The following is a 21,805-nucleotide window of genomic DNA, read 5'->3' as shown; positions in this document are numbered from 1 at the left end:
TGCAAAACAACTTCAAGCATGTGCCTTAGGTGTAGGATTAGAAAGGAGGTGCAAAATTTTGCTAAAGGATCAGCCCCTTTCCATGCATAAAATTATGCAAGCCACTCCTTCAAACCTACTTGTGCAAGGCTTAGGTTCATTTGCACTCTAGAGAGATGAGGAATAAGTGGGTTAATTGGGTATCAAATTGGCTAAGAATGAGATCAAAGTTATGCAATCCAACCCCTCAAACCAACTCCCTACTTGCAAGTCTCCACCTCAAATGCGCCCAAGGGGGGTAGGGTAAGAGCCTTGGTTTGTGCAAGGATACCTACATGAAGCGCTCAACCTTAAGACTTTGACTTGTGCACACCACCTACCTAAACCCACTGTGCAGAGACAAGGATCATATGCGCCAAGGTTGCAAGGAGACACGTCTCCAAACCCCTAAGACGCGTCTCGAAGCCTGGGTCACATATCCTGTAGTAGAGACATCTCTGCTCACCTCTCCCGCAAATGGAGATGCTTCACTCACGTCTCCAAACTAACCCAAAAATAATAACCCTAAAAAAATCGAGCAAAAGACATGGCATGACTTGTTTTTAATGCACGGGTTACTTTTTTCATTGTTTTTCTCCGACACGATGCAATTTTAACCACGCAATTTGTAAGGTTTCTTCCCGACACGATTTGTAGGCAGGTGTTTGTTGGGATTTCAGCATGTGTTTGGTGTGATTTCTAGATTTTTGGCAATGCGATTTCCAGTGATTTTTGGGTTTTCGACAATGCAATTTCCAGCAATTTTTGGATTTTCAACATGCGATTTTCCCAAGCTTTTGATTGTGCATTAAACTATTTCAGATTTCCTGTGTGGAACATTGCTAGCGGCTAGGTTTTGTTGCATATTGATTGTGCTAGTGGCTAGATTGATAAACATTTAATTTTTTAAATCTCTGTTGAACATATATCTATTAAATATGTTCAATAGACATTTGATAAATTAATTGTTTATTAATATAAAATATATATATATATTTAAATAATATAATGATAGTTGGTTTAATTTATTAAATGAAAATCTCTGTAATTGTCATAACAGGGGTAATATTGACAATTATAGAGATTTTCATTTAATAAATTTATAGAGATTATTAAGTTATTATTTATTAATTTAATATAGAGATTTTATTAACTTATTATTTATGACAATTATAGAGATTTTCATTTAATAAATTTATAGAGATTATTGAGTTATTATTTATTAACTTAATATACCTGTAGGATTAATAATTAAATTGTCATCACTATGTAAGATGACAATTAAATTATTAACCCTGCAGGGATATTAAGAAACTTGAAACTAGAAAGCCTAAAGCCATTGTATAACAGAATATGTTTTGGCAAGCATACATTTTCTGTTATTTTGATTAATCCTACATGTATATTAAGAGACTGCGAGTAACTCCATCAGGGCTATGGACGTCTGGCTGGCAATGGAGCAATATTTGTGATATTACAACGATAACCTCGTAGGGGCTATGGATGCTCGCTCACAGTGAGGCTCTATCTAGGATACTTTTGAAGTCAGGGTAACTCATGTAGATAGCCACGTTGGATTCTGAAGAGTACAATGATCATATAAGTCAGAATAAACCCACTTGCACACACATGGATAATCAAAGACTAAATACCTTGATCCAGTTTGGGATTCTTCTTCCCTTTTGAATATGCATCCTAGTCGCTAGACATGTTCGATTGAATTTTTCGGAGGTTCTAAGTGTGGTTTGGATCTCTATCTTTGAAAAAGTTCGGGAACACTTATTCAGGTGGTATTAAATATTGTGACAATCTTACATATCACATCTTTGCAAATGGAGACCTCTATACTTGGGGTCAAAGTTTCATCCACTCTATTCTTCATACCACATCTCCCATTATCCTTCCTCCAATATCCATTACCCTATCTAAATTCATCCAGTGCTATCTACGATCTTGGTTCACGCTAATCCATACCATCTATCCTAACTATTCATTTCTTCCATCATCTATCACTATCTATGATCTTGTTTCTCCTATCCATATCCTATCTCCATCCATATCCCCTTTTCCATCCTTGATCTTGATCAAAACTAAGGACAAAACATGATTTCAAAAAGCTCTTGACATGTCCCTTCATGTTCCATAATAAGCTACCTCCATCTTTCACCCATTCATCTTCACCTCAACAGTTCATTCATCCATTCATAATATTCTTTGTCTTGCTAGACATTGGGGCAAACAAATACATCTCTCAAAAGTCCAAAAAATTCTACAAAATCGCAAAATGTCCAAAAAAACTAAAAATCAAAAAAATAAAAATAAAAAATTGAAAATCAAAGCATGAACGCATGTACCATCCATCAAATCAGATCAACAATAGACAAACTCTCCAAAGTCTACAATCAAACTGATCACATGTCTTGTTAATCAATCCATCTATCAACATCAACATGTCTTATACATGGAAAGGTACACTCGAAACCAGACATTCCTATCAATCATTGAGTAATCAAACAATGGCATAGATCAGTATGACTACTGGATTTTGTCCTAGTTAGCCTTATATTTATCAATTGATGGCAGTACATGTTTTATCTTTCAAAAAATCATAAAAAATCAAAAAGTGCAATAAAAGCAAGTGGTGAAAACCTAGAAACAGGCTCGCTATTTGTGATAGAGTGGTTCCTCCATCTATTTGTACATATCATATCCACCCATCTGAGCCATCACCAGAAATTCACAATTTCACTAATGCTTATGAATCTTGGACATACTTAGCGTAGTCGCTATCCTTGATTATCTGAATAGTTATCCGTATCATATCTCACCATGGCTTGGTGGTCAATGAACATATTCCATATCGTAAGTAGTATCTACAGTGGGAGCAAAATCCTAAGCTCGCTGGGGCCAGATCACCTATGGGTTTCAAACAAACAATCGATCACAACAAACACATCAAGACGAAAACAAGATCACGACAATCAATGGTAAAACAAAGAAACATGAACTGATCAAAACTAAACAACGAAGCATTTGCAAGATGTTTTATCCAACAAAAATACATAGGATGACATGCATGTTTATCTATGGTTGTTTTTTATTTTTGCTTATCATATCTCCCAAGTGACTCAAGGATGTCTTGAAAAGAGAGAAGCAAGGAAGGAGTATGATATTTTCTTTGTTTGCTAGTTGTGAGTGAAGCCTTTTTAGTATGCAAATTTGTTCTACGACGTGATTCGGTGGCATATCACTGAGAACATTTCCAGTTTGTATAGAACAAAGGTTAACTCTTGTTTGTTTATGCAAGCCGTACTCAGGTCATCGTGGTTCAATTATACCTTGATGCTTGTGCTATGTTGCAATATCAAAACCCATGTAATTTACACTTAGGTCATCATGGTTCAATTATACCATGATGCTTTTATCAACTTTCAACATATCAAAGGCTCAATGATGATAAAAAGAAAGCATATCTAATTTGATCGAAAAGGTGACAATATCAAGAACGAGAGTGTATTTCATATCAGGCTTCATATAATTGTTAAGTGCTTAGGTGCATTTTTCAGATCATTCCTAAAATTTGCATTTAGTTGCATTATCATATCATGGCATTTAGTTGCATATCACATCATCATCATCTAGTCACATTCATCATTTCATCCATCACATGCATATCTCTCACATCATCATGGAATCTTTCTTCACTTTCATATCTTCATCATTCATCCAACTCTCATCTATCATGTCTTATATAGTATGTATCTTTCCTGAAACCAAACGTTTTGATTAGGTCTTATACAGGATATATCGTTCCTGAAACCAGACATTTTGATCATCTTTGTCTTATACAGGAGGTGTCATTCCTGAAACCAAACTTGATGTCAATCTTATCAATTCTATCAATCCATTTCATCTGATCCATTCTATCATGTCTTATACAGGATGTATCTTTCCTGAAACCAGACGTTTTGATCAGGTCTTATACAAGATATATCGTTCCTGAAACCAAACGTTTTGATCATCTTTGTCTTATACAAGAGGTGTCATTCCTGAAACCTGACTTGATCTCAATCTTATCGATTCTATCAATCCATTTCATCTGATCCATTCTATCATGTCTTATACAGGATGTATCTTTCCTGAAACTAGACATTTTGATCAGGTCTTATACAAGATATATTGTTCCTGAAACCAAACATTTTGATCATCTTTGTCTTATACAAGAGGTGTCATTCCTGAAACCAGAATTGATCTCAATCTTATCAATTCTATCAATCCATTTCATCTAATCCATTCTATCATGTCTTATACACGATGTATCTTTCCTAAAATCATATGTTTTGATCAAGTCTTATAAAAGATATATACGTTTTGATCATCTTTCTCTTATACAGGAGGTGTCATTCCTGAAACCTGACTTGATCTCAATCTTATCAATTCTATTAATCCATTTCATCTAATTCATTCTATCATGTCTTATACAAAATTTATCTTTCCTAAAACCAGACATTTTGATCAGATCTTATACAAGATATATCATTCCTGAAACCAGACGTTTTGATCATCTTTGTCTTATACAGGAGGTGTCATTCCTAAAACTAGACCTGATCTCAATCTTATCAATCCAATCGTTCTTATGAAACCCATGCATGTCATCAACTACCCACTCTTCTATCTTTCAAATAACATTCTTCTTCTTTAGAGAGATCATTCATGCCTTTAGCGCATGAATGATCTCCTGAGGGGGCATTATCGTATCGAATCTCCATATCAATTTCATATTAGTCTCATATCGACACCAAATTCATATCAAATCTCATATCGAATCAATTCTTCATATCTAGGGCTTCATATCGACAATTTTGACAACAACACCATATCAAGAATTTTGGCGACATATCGAGCGTTTTTTTTTCAATCAACATGTGGTCACACATCACTTCAAAGACGGGCAAAATGTAGACACCTATAACTTGCACAACTAATTAAATGAATTTTATTCATTTAATCATCATTTATTCGCCTATTAATTAGACTAAGGTTTAATTAATATCCCTATTCTTCCAATCAGCCTATTAATCAAATTAAAGATTTTATTAAAATCATTTTCTTCTAGCCTAACCTATTAATTAAACTAAGGTTTGATTAAGTACCCTTTAGCCATTTAATTGAATAAATCTTACTTATTTAATTAAATCCCCCTTTTTCCCTTTTAATTGAATTTACATTTGATTAAAACCCCTTTACATTTAAATAAATCATTATTTATTTATGAATAGTCCCCCGACTTGAAAAATCCTACAAATGCAAGTTGCACCCCTTTTGGCTAAAATAAATCTTTTATTTTATCTAAAAATGCCTATTTCCATCCACTTGCATTCTCCTACATTTTCCATTAGCATACTAATATTCTTCTAAAACCCCTCTAATCCCTCATTAACTATCCTAATTCCTCTAATCGTGTCACATCCCAAAATTTGGGAGAGTCGCTTCTCCAAATTTGGGAAAAGTCTTCAAAATGTGTTGAAGACTTTACCTTCTTCAACAAGTTAACTTGTTGAGTCTTCCAAACTTGTAAGGTTATCTAACTTTCAACAAGTTAACCTCCAAATTCTTCAAAAAGAATTTAATGCCTCTTACAAGACATCACCCTAGCCCATGATGGTTGTCCCTTTGGCCATCCCTCAACTTTGCACAAGAGTTTACCTCTTGGACAATAGCATGCTCCCTTGGATAATAGCATTATCCAATGATGTCATCCCTTGAGGTTATCCCTAATGCTTACTTAGCATCTAATGCTTGCTTAGTATCCTCTCAAACCATGTCAAGGTGACATTTGTCAACTTGGGATTGGATTGAATCCCCCTCATGGATTGATAACTTTCAATCCTAGCCCTTGTTAAGATTGCTCAATCTTGGCCATCCATTTCTCTATTTTCTCTATAAATAGAGCCCATTTCTTCTTTCGATGGAAGAAGTATTGTATGCACAAACGATACCAATGTTGTGAAATTAAGATCAAATTTAACCAAAAATAGAGTGCACTCTAACATAATGTTTCATTGGTGTGTTTGAGTGGGTTGTGTCTCTCTTGCAAGTACCACACTTCCAAGCATACATTTATGGTGCCCACCTTGAAAACATGTCTCACATGCACCACAAGAATAACAAGATTAGTGTGATATTAAGCTAGCATGATTATTTATTGATTAGTCACAACATTGGTATGCACAAACCAGTATCACAACAATATCCATATCAAGAGTAGTCTCTATAGCTGGAAACTAGATAGAAATGGAGTCTCTATCTTCAAGTGTTGTATACACAAATGATACCCACTATGGAAGTATTGTAATTGTGTTGTAGGGGCAAAGGGTATAGGTCGACCAGCCACAATCACGTAAGCTTTATGAAATGGAATGGTGAGGTACTTACACAAGGGAGAGGGCTCATTTCCTTCATATTCCTAGGAAAGGTGTTGATCCTTGTTCAAATAAGGTTGAACGATATGACCCTGTGAAGGATCAAGAAAGGGTTGATGGGAAAGTTTCCGCTTTGATCTCTCATGCTTCAACAGGAGGGGCAACTACTACAACAGAAAATAGAGAGTCAGAGGTGCATGTGCGTTCTAGAATTGTTCATGTCACAACAACAAATTAAGATGTAGGAGGAGAATCTTCTAGCAAGAGAGCACACATTGGTAGATCAAACCCCATTGGAAGATTATTTGGTGTGCAAGGTTGAGAAGTGGTTGATGCCACAATTAGATGCTTCTTTTATGCAAATGGTATACGAATCTGAAGTATTATAGCAATCAAAACTGCATAACACACAAGATTATTCAACTATCCAGAAAACTGCATGACACATAGGTTATATAGTCTAATACCTTTGAATAGAAGATTGAAGGTATCAGAGCTATCATCTTGCCATCCTATGTTTATGAGTGAAAGAGAAGTCAGGTATTATAATAGGCAACAATGAAGACAACATTACCAAAATCCACAAGTGCCTGAAGTAGACACATTTTCAGAGGCTTTAAGATAAAGGGATACAGGAAAAATAGTTCAGACTATGGCTAAGGAAGACAAGGATGCAAAAATTGAGAGGAAATATGACACCATGTTTGACATGATGTCACGTTTGTTGGGTAAAATGGAACAAAAGACAAATAATAATAATCTCCATCAACACCATGCAGTAGAACATAGTGGAAACAATAAAAATAATAGGAACATTGATGGGGAAAGGTTTGTACACCATGCTGAAAGCACTAGAGGATCAGCCTCTAGGCCTCTCTTTCCCACCTTCACACCAAGAGAAGAACAACCTCAAGTTGCTGCAACTGTTTCTTTCGGAGATGAAGCTAGACAAACCTACTTGGAGTATACCACTCTACCTCTTGATATGAGAGAAATGTGGACCTTTGATCGATTCATGAATCAAAGGAATAGAAGGAATGGTGGAAGGAATGATCATTACACTCCACCCAGGACTGATTATTAGTAGGCAATCGGTAAGATTACAGTGCCTTATTTTGATGGGAGTAACAAGTGTACAACTAGGGAATGGGTACAAAAACTTGATTATTATCTATCATTAAGACCAATGGCTGAAGAGGATACAATAAGGTTTGCTACATTACATCTAGAAGGGGCTGCTCATGAATGGTGGTACCATGGGTTGATTACTCTTGGTCACAATCTCATCACTACATATAATGAATTCACTAATAGGCTAATTGAAAGATTTGATGTCAAGGACCCTAAAGTGAGCTTTCATGAGTTAGCACAACTTAAGCAACATGGACCTCTTGAAACATATGTTGTTGATTTCCAACAATTATCAATCATGGTTCTACTATTAGTGAAAGGAGGTTGGTAGTGTTATTTATTGAAGGATTAATGGAACCACTAAAGGGCTAGTTGAAAGCCTTTGATCCTCCATCTCTACAAGAGGCAATGAAAAAGGCACGAAGTATAGAATTTGTAGTACCTACCAGCAAGTTCACATCCAAAGGGTCATCTTCCTATCGTGACAACAAGAAATTCCCAAAGAAGGAAGACACGACAAAAGGGAAATCAACTTTTCCACTAGATCGTGAGGCACTCAATGACTTAAGGAAGAAGAAATTGTGCTTCTATTGCAAAGGACCTTATGACTCCAATCATGATTGTCTTGTGAGACCAAAGGGAAAATCTAATCGTGCAATGTGGGCATTTTATGAGGATTTAGAATCAGACCAGCAAAATAGAAAATGATGATTTAGAATCAGAGAAATTTGAGCATGGTGAGGAAATAGAAGAGGAAGTGAAGCTTAAGGAGGATTGTCTCACTAGCATTCAGCGTGAAGGTTCCTTCAGGATGCGTGGAGTTCTTGTTGGCCAAAAAATTATCACACTACTTGAGGTGCAACACATAATTTTATTGATGCTAGACTTGTTGAGAGACGTGGCATACGCACTGAAGATTTTGAAGGAATTCGGGTGAAGGTTGCTAATGGTTACACTCTCAAGTGTGACAAAATGATTTCAAATCTGCCCATGTCCTTGAATAACTATGAGTTCAAGGCAGATTTCTATGTGGTGAATATTGGAGACACATATATGGTCTTGGGAATGACATGGTTACATGACATAGGAATATTCACCCTTAACCTTTGTGAGATGGAAATGAGATTTGAGATGGATGGAACAACTTTTGCGTCATGACATGGTTGAGTGGTCAACAAGTTATGTTTTGAAGCCAACACAGGAAGAGTAGCAAAAACCTATTTATCCTCCTGGCATACAAGAGTTGAGGATCAAACATGATAAGGTCTTTAGCGAGATTCCACCTGGTAGACCTCTAGATAGAGGGACAAAGCACATCATTGAGTTGGAGAAGGATGCTAAGCCCATGATAGTCAGTCCCTATAGGCAACCTAAGCGGCTCAAGGATGAAATGGAAAAAACTATTAAGGATCTGCTAGCTATGGAACATATTTGACCTAGTAAGTCACCTTTTGCTTCATCCATGATTTTGGTCAAGAAAAAAGATGGTACCTTGCGGATGTGTATTGACTACAAGTTGTTGAATAAAAAGACTATCAAAAAAAGGTATCCTATCCCTAGGATTGATGAGTTGATTGATGAGCTACATGGTGCACAGTATTTCTCCAAAATTGACTTGAGGTCAGGGTATCATTAGATTCATGTTAGGGAGCAAGATATTGACAAGACATCCTTATGTTGTCATTGTGGGCATTTCGATTTTGTGGTTATGCCATTTGGGCTAACCAATGCACCTGCTACATTCCAGTCCATGATGAACAGGGTATTCCATTCACAATTGATGAAATTTGTGTTGGTTTTCTTCGATGATATCTTAGTGTACAAGAAAACTTGGGAGGAATACATTGCACATCTTGATACAGTTTTGGGAATTCTTGGCAAGGAATCTTTGTATGCCAAAGAATCCAAGTGTGACTTGGGCATGACAGAATTGTTGTACTTAGGCCACATTATTAGCATAGATGGAGTGCATATGGATCCTGACAAGGTCAAGGCAATTGTGGAGTAGCCTACACCTGTGAATCTTACACAACTTAGAGGGTTTTTGGGCTTATGTGGTTTCTATCGCAGATTTGTTAATGGTTATTCACGACACGCAGCTCCACTTATAGATTTGACCAAGAAAGGAGATTTTGTATGGACTCCTGAGGCACATAAATGCCTTGAGATGTTCGAACGTCTCATGACTACTTGTCCAGTACTTGCATTACCAAATTTTATGAAACCCTTTGAGCTGAAGTTTGATTCTTCAGGTGAGGGGATTGGAGCTGTCCTTGTGGGGGACAAGCATCCGATTGCATTTGAGAGAAGGACGCTAGGAGGTCCAAAGAGGGGCTATAGTATATATGATAAGGAAATGTTGGCCATCATGTATGCATTGGCCAAATTCAGGCAGAATTTGGTGGGCAGCAAATTCATAGTGAAAACAGAGCACAACAGTTTGAGACATTTCCTTGGGCAGTAGGATCTTAATGATCGACAACAGAAAGGGGTGAGCAAGCTAAAATCATATGACTTTGACATCTCTTTTGTCAAAGGTACGTAAAATGTAGTTGTTGATGCTTTATCTTGCCGTCCACATTTGAGTTCCATGGCAGATGTTTTAGATGACTGGAGACATTTGATTGTGGCAAAATATGCCAAGGACTCTTGGGCTTCTGGTATTATTGAGGGGGTAGTATAGGATGACAGATATTCCATTGTGAATGATATTATCATTTACAATGGAAGGATATTTTTTACCCCAACATCCGAGGTGAAGAACATGGTGATGAGGACCTTTCATGATATGCCTATGGAAGGACATCTCGGCTACTTCAAAACATATCGTCAGATATGGGAGAGGTTCACTTGGAAGGGGCTGAAATCAGATGTTCTTCGATATGTTAGAGAGTGTCCTATTTGCTAGCAGAATAAACAAGACCACACATACCCTGCAGGTTTGCTTCAGCCACTCTTGATTCTTGATAGGAAGTGGGAATGTATTTATATGGACTTCATTACGGGGTTGTCAAAAGCACAGGGTAAGGATTGCATCTATGTGGTGGTTGATCATTTGATGAAGTATGCCCACTTCTTTCTGATCACTACTACATATTCAGCTACATAGGTAGCCTAGCTCTTCTTCCATGAGATATTCAAACTTCATGGTTTACCTCAGAGCATTGTTAGTGACAGAGATAGTCGGTTTATGAGTCATTTTTGGCAGGACCTTTTAAGAATTTGTGGGACAGAGCTCACTCCGAGTACCAGCTACCACCCGCAAACTGATGAGCAGACAAACATCGTTAATAAATTGGTGGAGGGATATCTAAAGAATTAAATTGCAGGGCAACAAAAAGGATGGGTTAAGTGGATATACCTTTGTGAGTATTTTTGTAAAACCACTTACCACCTTTCTATTCAGATGACACCATTCATGGCTTTATATGGGTATGAGGCACCTAGCTTTCTTGATTTGTTGATGAGTAACAACATAATGCCTAGCACTGGAGATATGATGCAAGAGAATCAAGATATCATGAGGGCTCTTCGAGAGAATATCTAGAAGGCACAAAGTCAACAAAAGCAATATGCAGACCAAAAGAGAGTTGAGCACTCATTTGAGGTAGGAGACATGGTGTACTTGATGTTGCAGCCTTGTAGACAATCTACTCTCAAGAAGAGTGGTCCAGAGAAGCTTAAGCCACATCATTATGGACCCTTCAGTGTCATCAGGCATGTGGGAGAGGTGTCTTATGGGCTTGAGTTACCAACAGATAGCAGGGTGCACAATGTGTTTCATGTATCTCACCTCAAGAAGGCGTTGGGACATCATGTGGTTCTTTCCATGACTCTACCACCCTTGGATGATGAGGGTAAGTTGATCTTAGTACCTAAGGCTATATTGGATGTCAGAGAGAGGCAATTGAGGAGACGATTCATTAGGGAATATTCGGTCAAATGGAAGGACATGCCGATTGAGGATGCTACTTGGGAGAGTGAGGAGATTCTACTGTTGATACATGATAGCCTCAATAAGATAAATGATTGAATGAGAGATAAATGAAGTCTCTCATTCAATCATCTATCTCATCGATAGACTATGATAAGACTTCATTTATCATTCCTTTGTCCGATGATTATTATCATTACTCTTCTATATGTTATTGCATTTTCAGTTGTTCTTATACCAATAATGATGATCATATGCATGATCATTCAAACTTATGTTGATATTTACATATACAATCTTGTTGTGATCGTATTCCTTGATTTGTATATATATAGCCTTGCAAACAAATCTCGACTAATATCGAGTTCTTAACCAATGCTTAAATACCGATTAGCATCGGTTATAATTCGTAATGCACAAACACCGATTAGTATCAGTTGTATTTATTAAATACATTCACACCAATTGGTATCGGTTAAATATGATTATGGTTTTGAAAAGACACGATCAAGTGATATCTTGATCGGCCATGTCTAATAGACATGACTGGTCAAGGTATTACTTGATCCCCTTTGCTTGCATGTATATATACTGATCGGTGGATGTTTGAGGATCATCAAAATTTATTAATGCAATCTCTCCATCTGCAACATACAATATAAAAATCAGACTTATTAAATAGTGAATTGACAATTACATGAAAAATACAATAACATTATATATCTTGCTCATTGAATAGAAAATTGAAAACATTTACATCTACAACATCCAACATTGAGATTGCTTGACAAGCAATTTCAGGGAGGGCAGACTGTAATGTCCCGTTCTCCTTACTTTGCGGATATTCACAAGGTTGGCCTATAATTTGACCCTCGTAGGCCAAGGAGTTGATAGGGGGGTCGACTTGACAGCTACTTATGGCTTCACATTATATTTTACATGATGAGATAAGAAGATTACATGCATAGATGGACTACTCGCCGAAAATCCAGCAAATAGCAAAAACTTGCCGAGTTTTTGGGCTAAGCGAGTAGATTTGACTTCTACTCACCCCAAAAACTCAGCAAGTCCGAGTTAAAAAACTCGCCCGCCTACTCCTCATAGCCGAAAATGGCAAAAAAAACAATGCATGCTATGTTTTTTGATTGGGTTTTGGGCTGAGAAGGGGGAAGTTGACTTGGAGTGACTTGCAAGGTGATTTGGAGTGATTTTTTAGCGATTCCAAGTGGATTTGAAGGGGATTTTCAAGACAAATCTGATTCCCAGGTTAGTTTTTTTATTTTTTTTCTATGCTTTTTTAAAACAATTTTTTTTTTTTTTTTTGCATTTAGATGGATTAGAAATGATTCCTACATAGTCTAAATCCTTTCTAAGTTATTTGCACAAGATTTGACAAGTTTTGTTGAATTTTTCACAATTTTTTTGAAGAATCTAGTTTTCAAAAAAAAATTCAAACCCTAATATTTTTTTTTTTTTTAAACTTTGAATGATGTCTAAATTTATTTAAACTAATCGAGATAGTTTGCTAAATTGTTTAACTAAAATGTTAATTTTTTTTTTTCACTTTGTATGTGTAGGTTAAGTAAGCATTAATCGTGGCAAGGGAGTAATGGCCACTGGATCCATGCCCATCTGGATATATAGGCACCTGTCCTAGAGGTGCTAGAGATGGAGCTCTGTATGCCTATGAGGGACCCAATCCTGGGTCAGTTATATGCATAAAGTGTGAGAAAATACTTCATGGAGGCATCAACCGCCTCAAATACCACCTTGCAGGAATAGACAGGCATGATGCTAGAGCATGCCTTGGGACCAATGAAGAAATAAAAAGACAAATGAATGTCCTACTTGTAGCTAGGGAAGAGAAGAAATTGTGAAGGGAGAGGGCAAAGCTAGCCATAAGATCAGCCATAGCTGAATCTCAAGGTGCTTTTGTTGACATTGAAGAGGAACAAGAAGCACTTGAGGGCATAGTGGGCTCTCGGTGTGGCCCACATATCCACAAACCCACCATCACCTCGCCCATTGCTTCTGCTTCCTCTAGTAGATTACCTAGAACTGTTCCACTTCCATCATCACGATTAGGATCCATAGATAATTATTTTGTGCCCAGGAACACACCTGGAGCACAACCATCATTAGAGGCCACTGGATGGAATAAGGAGGTACATGAGAAAACCGACATTGCAATAGCTGATTTTTGGTACTTCAACAAAATTCCATTCAATGTGGCCCGACAATCCTTATTGGCTGAATTTGGTGACTACTATGACAGTTTCAGGAAAGGGGTACAAGGCCCCTTCTCACAAGGATTTGAGTGGGAGGTTAGTAAATTACTACATAGTCCACTTGATTTCATTTTTAATTATTTTTTAGATTTCTTGTTTATCAAATCAAAATTATGTACTAAGACCTAATTTCACTTTGCTCTTACAAGCTACTCACAAATGCAGTTGCTAGGGCAAGAGAAGTGATGGAGGATCAAAAAATTGAATGGGCGAATTATGGCTGCACCATTCTTTCTGATGGGTGGACAGATGGCAAGAACCGCACCATCATCAATTTTTTGGTTGCTTGCAAGGACAATGTAGTGTTTTTGAAATTTGTTGATGCCTCCATTAAGGTGAAAAACGCAGAAACATTGGCTAGAATGTTGGAGCATGTTGTCATGGAGGTGGGGGTAGAGAATGTGGTGCAAATCATCATAGATAATGCAGCAGCATATGTGTCAGCAGGTAGAATCCTTTTAAATTATCACCTTTAGGCATTAGCAATATTTTCATTTGTTGTGGCTTTGTTTTACTTGGTTGCATATTTCTTAAGAATAAATTCTTCTTTTGCAGAAAGAATCCTCCAAGAAAGGCACCCCACTCTTTTTTGGACACCTTGTGTAGCATGTCCTTGACCTTCTTTTGGAGGACATAGGAAAACTTGAGTGGGTGACTCCAGTTGTGGAAGATGCAAGGAGGATCACCAAATATATTTGCAATCACCCTTGGGTCCTAAATTCGACAAGACAGCACACCCAAGGGAAAGATTTGGTGAGAGCTGGTGTCACAAGGTTTGCAACGATTTTCTTGACGTTGCAAAGCCTCCTTGCTGCATTGACTTCTTTGAAACAAATGTTTGTGAGTTCAGAATGGCTTAACTCACCTTATTCGAAGAAGCCTGAAGGAGAGGTTGTCGCATGCATAGTCTTTGACAGCCAATTTGCACAAAGGGCTGTAGAGATTGTGAAGGTTGTTACTTCAAAAGTTTAATTTTTAAATTTTAATTATTCTTGATTCAAGTCTCTCATTACTAATTCATAACTTCATTATTTAATCTTTTTGTAATTTATATTTTTCAATTGTAGGTGTCAGAGCCCTTGGTTCAGGTTCTTCGCTTAGTGGATGGGGATAAAACCCCAATGGAATATCTTTATGAGGCCATGGATAGGGCCAAGGAACCTATCAAAAATTACTACAAGGGGGATAGACCCAAATTTGATCCCATTTGGGAAATTGTTGATAGCAAGTGGAACAATCAACTCCACCAACCCATTCATGCAGCATGGTACTTCCTTAACCCTCATTTTAGGTTCGGGGGTTTTTACTTAGATCCAAATGGAGAGGTCATGGAGGGCCTCAGTACATGCATTGAGAGGATGGTACCCGATGTTGAGGAGAGAGACCTCATTGTGAGTGAGCTCCAAAATTATGAGGGAGGAAGGGGTAAGCTATTCTCTTCAGAACTGGCTAGGAGAGGAAGAACCACTCAAACCCCAAGTATAGCATTTGCCATTTGGATTTTGGGATCTAAAATGATTGATAAATTATGTTTTCTCTTTTCTCTTTGCTTTCTAACTTTTCCATTTTATTTATTTTGCAGATGCTTGGTGGCAAAATTGGGGTGCAAACACCCCACATCTCAAAAAATTTGCCCTCGGAGTCTTATGTCAGCTTTGCAGTTCATCCAATTGTGAGCGCAATTGGAGCTTGTTTGAAGCAATCCACACGAAGAAGAGGAGCAAGTTAGCACAGAAATGACTCAATGACCTTGTCTTCGTGCAATATAATCTTTGATTGCACATAAGGAAGGTAGAGGAACTAGAAGGTGGTCCAATTGACTTGGATGATATAGATCCTTACAACAATTGGACATCACAGGAGCAGCCTCCATTGTTTTCTGACACTAACATCACTAATTTGGAGAGGTAGGCTATGGAGGAGGAGGGGGTGGATTTGATTTCACGCTGGATGACATTGAGGAAGAGGATGAGGATGAGGATTCATTGCCAGTGCCAAAAGCAGGTGGAGACATAGCTTCATCCAGGATGGAGGATGAGCCAACCATACCGAGCGAGGAGGCACAGTCATGCCCACAATAAACTTATAGGACTAGACCCTCTAGTTCTACCTCTCCCCAAGTTTTTGCTAGAGCTGGGATGAGGAAGTTGTAATGATGTATTTACTTTTGGTTTTACAAAAACTATTTACTATATTTTCTTTCAAGCTTCCAGCCATTAGCATTCCTCACAAGGATGCGATTTTGTAGACACTTTGCATTTAAATATATCTAGAATCATCTTGTTTCTTTTGTGTTATCATTTATTGACTAATTAGATGCATCTTCTCATTAAATTTTGCAAAAAAAATGCATTTTTTATTAAATTTAAGCATGTTTTTAAGTTCCCGAGTTTTTTTCCTAGGGGCTTGGCGAGACGAGTCGAGTCGCGAGTAGTCCAACTATGATTACACGTATGATGTCTTAATTGCACTTTATAATATAATGTTATTTAATAATATCTAACAGTGCAATTAAATTAATAATGTGTAATAAAATAATGAGTTGTTAGAGGATAATTTTCTAGAAGGGGACCAATCGGTTGGAGAAAAAGAATAAAGAGGGGGTTGGTTCATTGTTGGGCATCAGTTATTTGACATGTTCTCTTGTGTTTAGACTTGTGGAGCCAAGGGTTTTTGCAGACTTGATCATTGGGAATGATACCTCCCTTTGATTGCATAACTGAGGTGGTGAGAGATCCTTCAAAGGGTTGCAACTGAGAGAAGGATATCTTAGTCCTTCATATTTGTGCTTATTAAGTTTTCATGGCATCTTCATGGTAGACGGGTTTGGGAGTATTTCTAGCTCATCATTATATGATACTTATGTGCATCGATTCTATTGAGGAGGCTAGGTGATTCTCCTTGAAGCATTTTGAAAGAGAAATAAGGAGGTTGCAAGTTGTCTAGCAGGTTTCAAGCAAAATCGAACCACACCTCCATCCCCCACGATTTTGCTTATATCTCATTTTTTATGCATCAGTTTCTTCCTAGATCGGAGTGCCCACCTTTAAGGAGTTAAGCAATGACATAGCTGGCTTGAAAGGAGTCCAAGGAGCTGTAAACAATTAATTACCGTCATTTACATCTGCAACAGGGGTGATTTGGAGAATAATTCGATTTGGCTAAGGGAAGGTCCAAAGAGGAGAGATATTGCTTGCTTCTTCAATCACAGATTTAGGCGCTACTTCTAGGTTCATTTGGCAATTAGATTTCATTATATTTTCATGTTTGTATGCATGAATTCATGGCTGCTATTTGTCTCCAGACATTCTAAAAATTATTGTTGAATAGCCAAGAGACTTGGCCTTTGTTTGGACATTGTAATCAGCCTATTGTTTCTAAATAAAGGAGAGATAAGGTTGCATCTCATTATCATGTTGTTAGATTATTGCATGCGAACTGTTTGTCAAAATATCAGTCAGTTGTAGGTGTACATTTCTTGTATTTTGATTCATTTAATTGCATCAAAAAACACAAAAACAATTGCACATTCATCCTAGACGGTTATCTTGTTGCTTAGTAGCTTTTGAAAGTCATCATTTGATTGTAAGTCAAAGTTAATGCTATCAAAACAAGTTTGAAGTATTATATCAGTCAAAACTACATAACACGCAAGATTATTCAACTATCCAGAAAACCGCATAATGCGTAGGTTATACAATCTAATACTTTTGAACAGAAGATTGAAGGTTAGGAAACAATTGTTTGTTGATATTCCTTGCACACTTTCAGTCACATATGAGCAGGGGATATTACACAATAACATCCCTTGGGGGTGCCCTACTTAGCTTGGGAGAACCGGTAAACTGCAATTCCCTAATGTGCGTCCTCCATTCATTCCTTTGATTGATTACAAGATAAGACATATGCACATATTTAAATAATCTAAGAAATTTTAATCAAGTAACTTATTCATTATATCCATAATAATGTATATATTTATGATTCCTTTTATATATATATATATATATATATATATATATATATATAATCCTATCAATATTATTTCAAGTATATATGTATGTATATCAAGTGAATATAAATCCTTGGTGGCATCATTATCATATATAAATCTATAATCCTTTTCTTATTTGAAAAAGGATGTGTCTGTTTACTAATCTCTATTTAGTTATTTGTTGCACTCAACAAACTATTATATTCCCTTAATCAGATTACAGCATGTAAACGTATCACTTAGAATATAATTCAACAAATGTTAATATGATCGTTACCTTTTAATTATTTAATTGATGCAAAGGGTAGATAGATCTGACATGTCTCAAATATGTCAGATCTGGTCTGCCATTATTTCAATATGCTGAATGATTATTCAATTTGATATTTATTTATTTCTTTTCTGGGATTTGTCAATTAATTATTAATAAGAATTTTAAAAGATATTATTTAATGAAATTTGTAATTTAATAATCTGCTTAGTATTAAGAGGTGTATTCAAATATTTAATACAAATGAACAATAAATTCATAATTAAATAATTGATGCATAATCATATTCAAATATAGATTACTAGTATTTGACAGTATGGGAACATCACAACATTCCTCTCAGTTTTACAAGAAATTTACAATCAGATATATATGTTAAAGTCTGAAGTCTGAGAGGTTATAAGTTTAGTTTTATTTTTTCTATTAAGAGCTTGGAGCCTCTATGTTATTGATAGAGTTGGATCTCTTTATGAGGTTTGTGCCTCTTTTGTTCAGAGTTGCTGCTCTATATGTGAATCATTGCTCAGTGTTGTAATCAGGTTGGTGCCTATTTGATTTTATGAAAGCTTTTGATGTCATGGGTTTTTACCCGAAAGGGTTTTCCATGAGATAAATCTTTTGTTCTCTTAGTGTTTATTGGTTTAACTATGTTGATTTGTCTTTATCGGTATTAAAGTTTTTGAAATAATGATTCACCACCCCCCGCCCCCCTCCCCCTCCTAGTATTTATGATTTGGTTTACAATCAGTATTAGAGCAAGTGCTCTCTGTTACAGCCTAAAAGTCTGACAATTGATCCTGTCTATTTTTAAGATGAATGCATTATAAGGTCTTGCTATAAACAGAGCACCTATGTTTGATGGTGCAAATTATGCTCTCTGGAGTATACAGATGAAGACATATATATTGTCTTTGGGATTTGATGTCTGAATGAGTATTGTAAGTGGCTACACTATACCGTCTACACCACCAACAGATCCTGATGGGAAGAGAGCCTTCATGCCAAGGAAATGAATGCTATAATGTATGGTTTATCAAAATCAAAAATTTGTTAAAGTGATGCATTGTGATACAGCTATAGCGATCTGGGATAAACTGAAGAATGCTTATGAAGGAGATGATAAAGTTAAAAATACTAAACTGCAAACACACAGAATGTTGTTTGAGAGCCTTAAAATGAAAGAGGAAGAAAGTATTGCAACATATTTCTTGAGAGTTGATGAAGTGGTGAATTCTCTGAAGGGTCTAGGAGAAATAATAGAAGACAAGACTATTGTTCCAAAAAATTTGCATTCCTTGCCCCTAAGATGCTAAGGTTTCAGCTATTCAAGAAATGCTTGAACTAGACAAGTTAACAGTTGATAAGTTGCACGGCATTTTAACAGCATACGAAATGCAAACAAATGTTGATTCTTCTTCAAAGAAAGAAACTGCATTCAAAGCTTCAAATAAAAGCAAAGATAAGGGACATGTTTCTAGTGATAGTACAGAACAAGAATCAAATTTTCAAGCAGCTCATTTTGAGATAAAGTTAAAAAGATTCTCTGGTAAATATAAGGGCAAGCTACCCTTAAAATGATTCAACTATGGAAAGATAGGACACTTTGCATCAAAATGTCCATATGAAAAAGAAGAGGACACAAGTAGTGAGGAGTTTAAATATAAGAATAAGAAGGTTGTGAAGAAAGGAAAGAAGTTTCGTAACTCTAAGATAATTTTTTATTCCAAAGAAGATAGTGGCTCATCTGATAGCAATGCAGAGGAAACTTTGAATGATGAGATTTTGTTCATGGCTATTGAAGACACACAAGAAGGAGAAGATTATTTTGATGAAGAAGAGGTTGTAGTTGATCTTGAGCAAGAGCTGATCAGTGCTCTTAATGAAATAAAAAAAGTTAAGGAAGAAAAATCAAAATTCAAAGTTGCTGCTACAGGAAGAAAATGACAAAAAATTTGAAAAAAATTTGCCATTAGAAGCTGCTGAAAAGATGGCTAATCTGAAAGTGCAGATTGAAGAAGAAAAGAATATTGTGAAAGAACTTAGAATTTAGATTAAGGACAAAGAGCAAAATTGTGAAAAGCTTGAAGTTGAAGTTGTCTCTTTAAGACAGATTGGAAAAAACTCTAAGTTGCAAATTCATGAGATTAATTCTCAAAAGAGTACTTCGACTCTTGATGGTCTCTTGAGTTCACAAAAACAATCTATTGATAAGAAAGGAGTGAGCCTTGAAGAAGGTCTATCCTCTAAACTCTTTGAAGGTGAACAACAGAAAACTAAAGCTGATGGACCTTCGCCTTGAAGAAGGTCAATCCTCTAAACTCTTTGAAGGTGAACAATAGAAAACTAAAGCTGATGGTACAAGAAGCTCCTACGGTAAAAGCAAAAATGGTGCTTTCCAAAGGTTTAATAACTCCTTTTATGGTTATTGTTTTCCATGCAATTATTTTGGTCATAAGGCCATAAATTGTAGAGTGTTTTCTAGGAGAAAATCTAGTTTTGCAAACAAAAATTCTTTTGCATCTCTTAGAAATTATGTCATTTGTCATAAATGCAATAACTTTGGCCATTCGGCAAGAGTGTGTAAAATTGGCTTGACAGATATTGCAGAGAAGGATGAAGAAAAAGGAAAAGCAAAGGTAAACACTAAAATATGGAGGAAGAAGGAAAAGCAGAGTACTAAAATGCCCTTGGTTGTGCAAACTGGATTTCTTGCACAAAACGAGAAAGATATTTGGTTTGTTGATAGTGGTTGTTCCAGACATATGACTGGAGATTAAAGTAAATTTTTGACTCTTAAAAGAATGAATGGAGGCAAAGTAAGATTTGGAGGTAACTTCAGCAAAAGTTGCAAGTAAAGGTAGTCTTGTTTTAAATGATGGGGAAACCAAGGTTGAATATGTCTTGTATGTTAAAGGTTTGAAACATGATATTTTGAGTGTTAGTCAGTTACGCGATCAAGGGTATGATGTAGTTTTCAATTTAGACTGTTGTATCATTAGTAAATGTGTAAAGCATGTTGCTAATGCAAGTAGAGCAGAAAATAATTTGTACATTCTTAATGATACTAATGGTGAAAAGTGTTGTTTAAGTCAATAAGAAGATACCTAGTCATGGCATAAAAGATTGGGGCATATGAACTTTGACAATCTAGTTCAAATCAGCAAGAAAGAGGCTATTAGAGAGATGCCACAACTTGAAAAACCAGCAGATATTGTTCGCAAGGGTTATCAAATAGATAAGAAAACTAGTGCAGATGTGCTTACCAAGCCATTACCCAAGGAGACATTTCAATTTTCGAGGGAGAAACTGAGAGAGATTTCACTTCCTCATTAAGGTGTAGAGTGGACTCAGGGGGAGCATTAGTCTGCTACATTTTATGCCCTGGTTCAGGTATGCATATTGCCTTCAGATTTGTAGATTTTGTTTAGTGATTGATGTCAAAGGGGGTGTAGTGAGACAGGGAGAGATCCCTTGTTCAAATTGTTTTTTATTGGTTGGTTGCCATCAATGAACAAAAAGAGGGAAATTGTTAATTGTTTTTGTCATTGATGTCAACGGTTGGCTGTCATTAGTATGTCTCTTACGTGTCTCCACATTTTGTAGCCTGAAGTTTTTTTGTTTGTGGATATTTTGTTAGTGTATGTGCAGTTTTCTTGCTTCCATGTGGTTTGTTGTGTAGTCTCTGTTGTTTGTATATTATGCAGATGTGTCAGTAGATGTCAAGGCTGCAACTTCTCTTCATGATCG

The sequence above is a fragment of the Cryptomeria japonica genome, unplaced genomic scaffold (assembly GCF_030272615.1).
Source record: "Cryptomeria japonica unplaced genomic scaffold, Sugi_1.0 HiC_scaffold_19, whole genome shotgun sequence".
Taxonomy (NCBI): Eukaryota; Viridiplantae; Streptophyta; class Pinopsida; order Cupressales; family Cupressaceae; genus Cryptomeria; species Cryptomeria japonica.
This window is presented reverse-complemented; position numbering follows the sequence as displayed.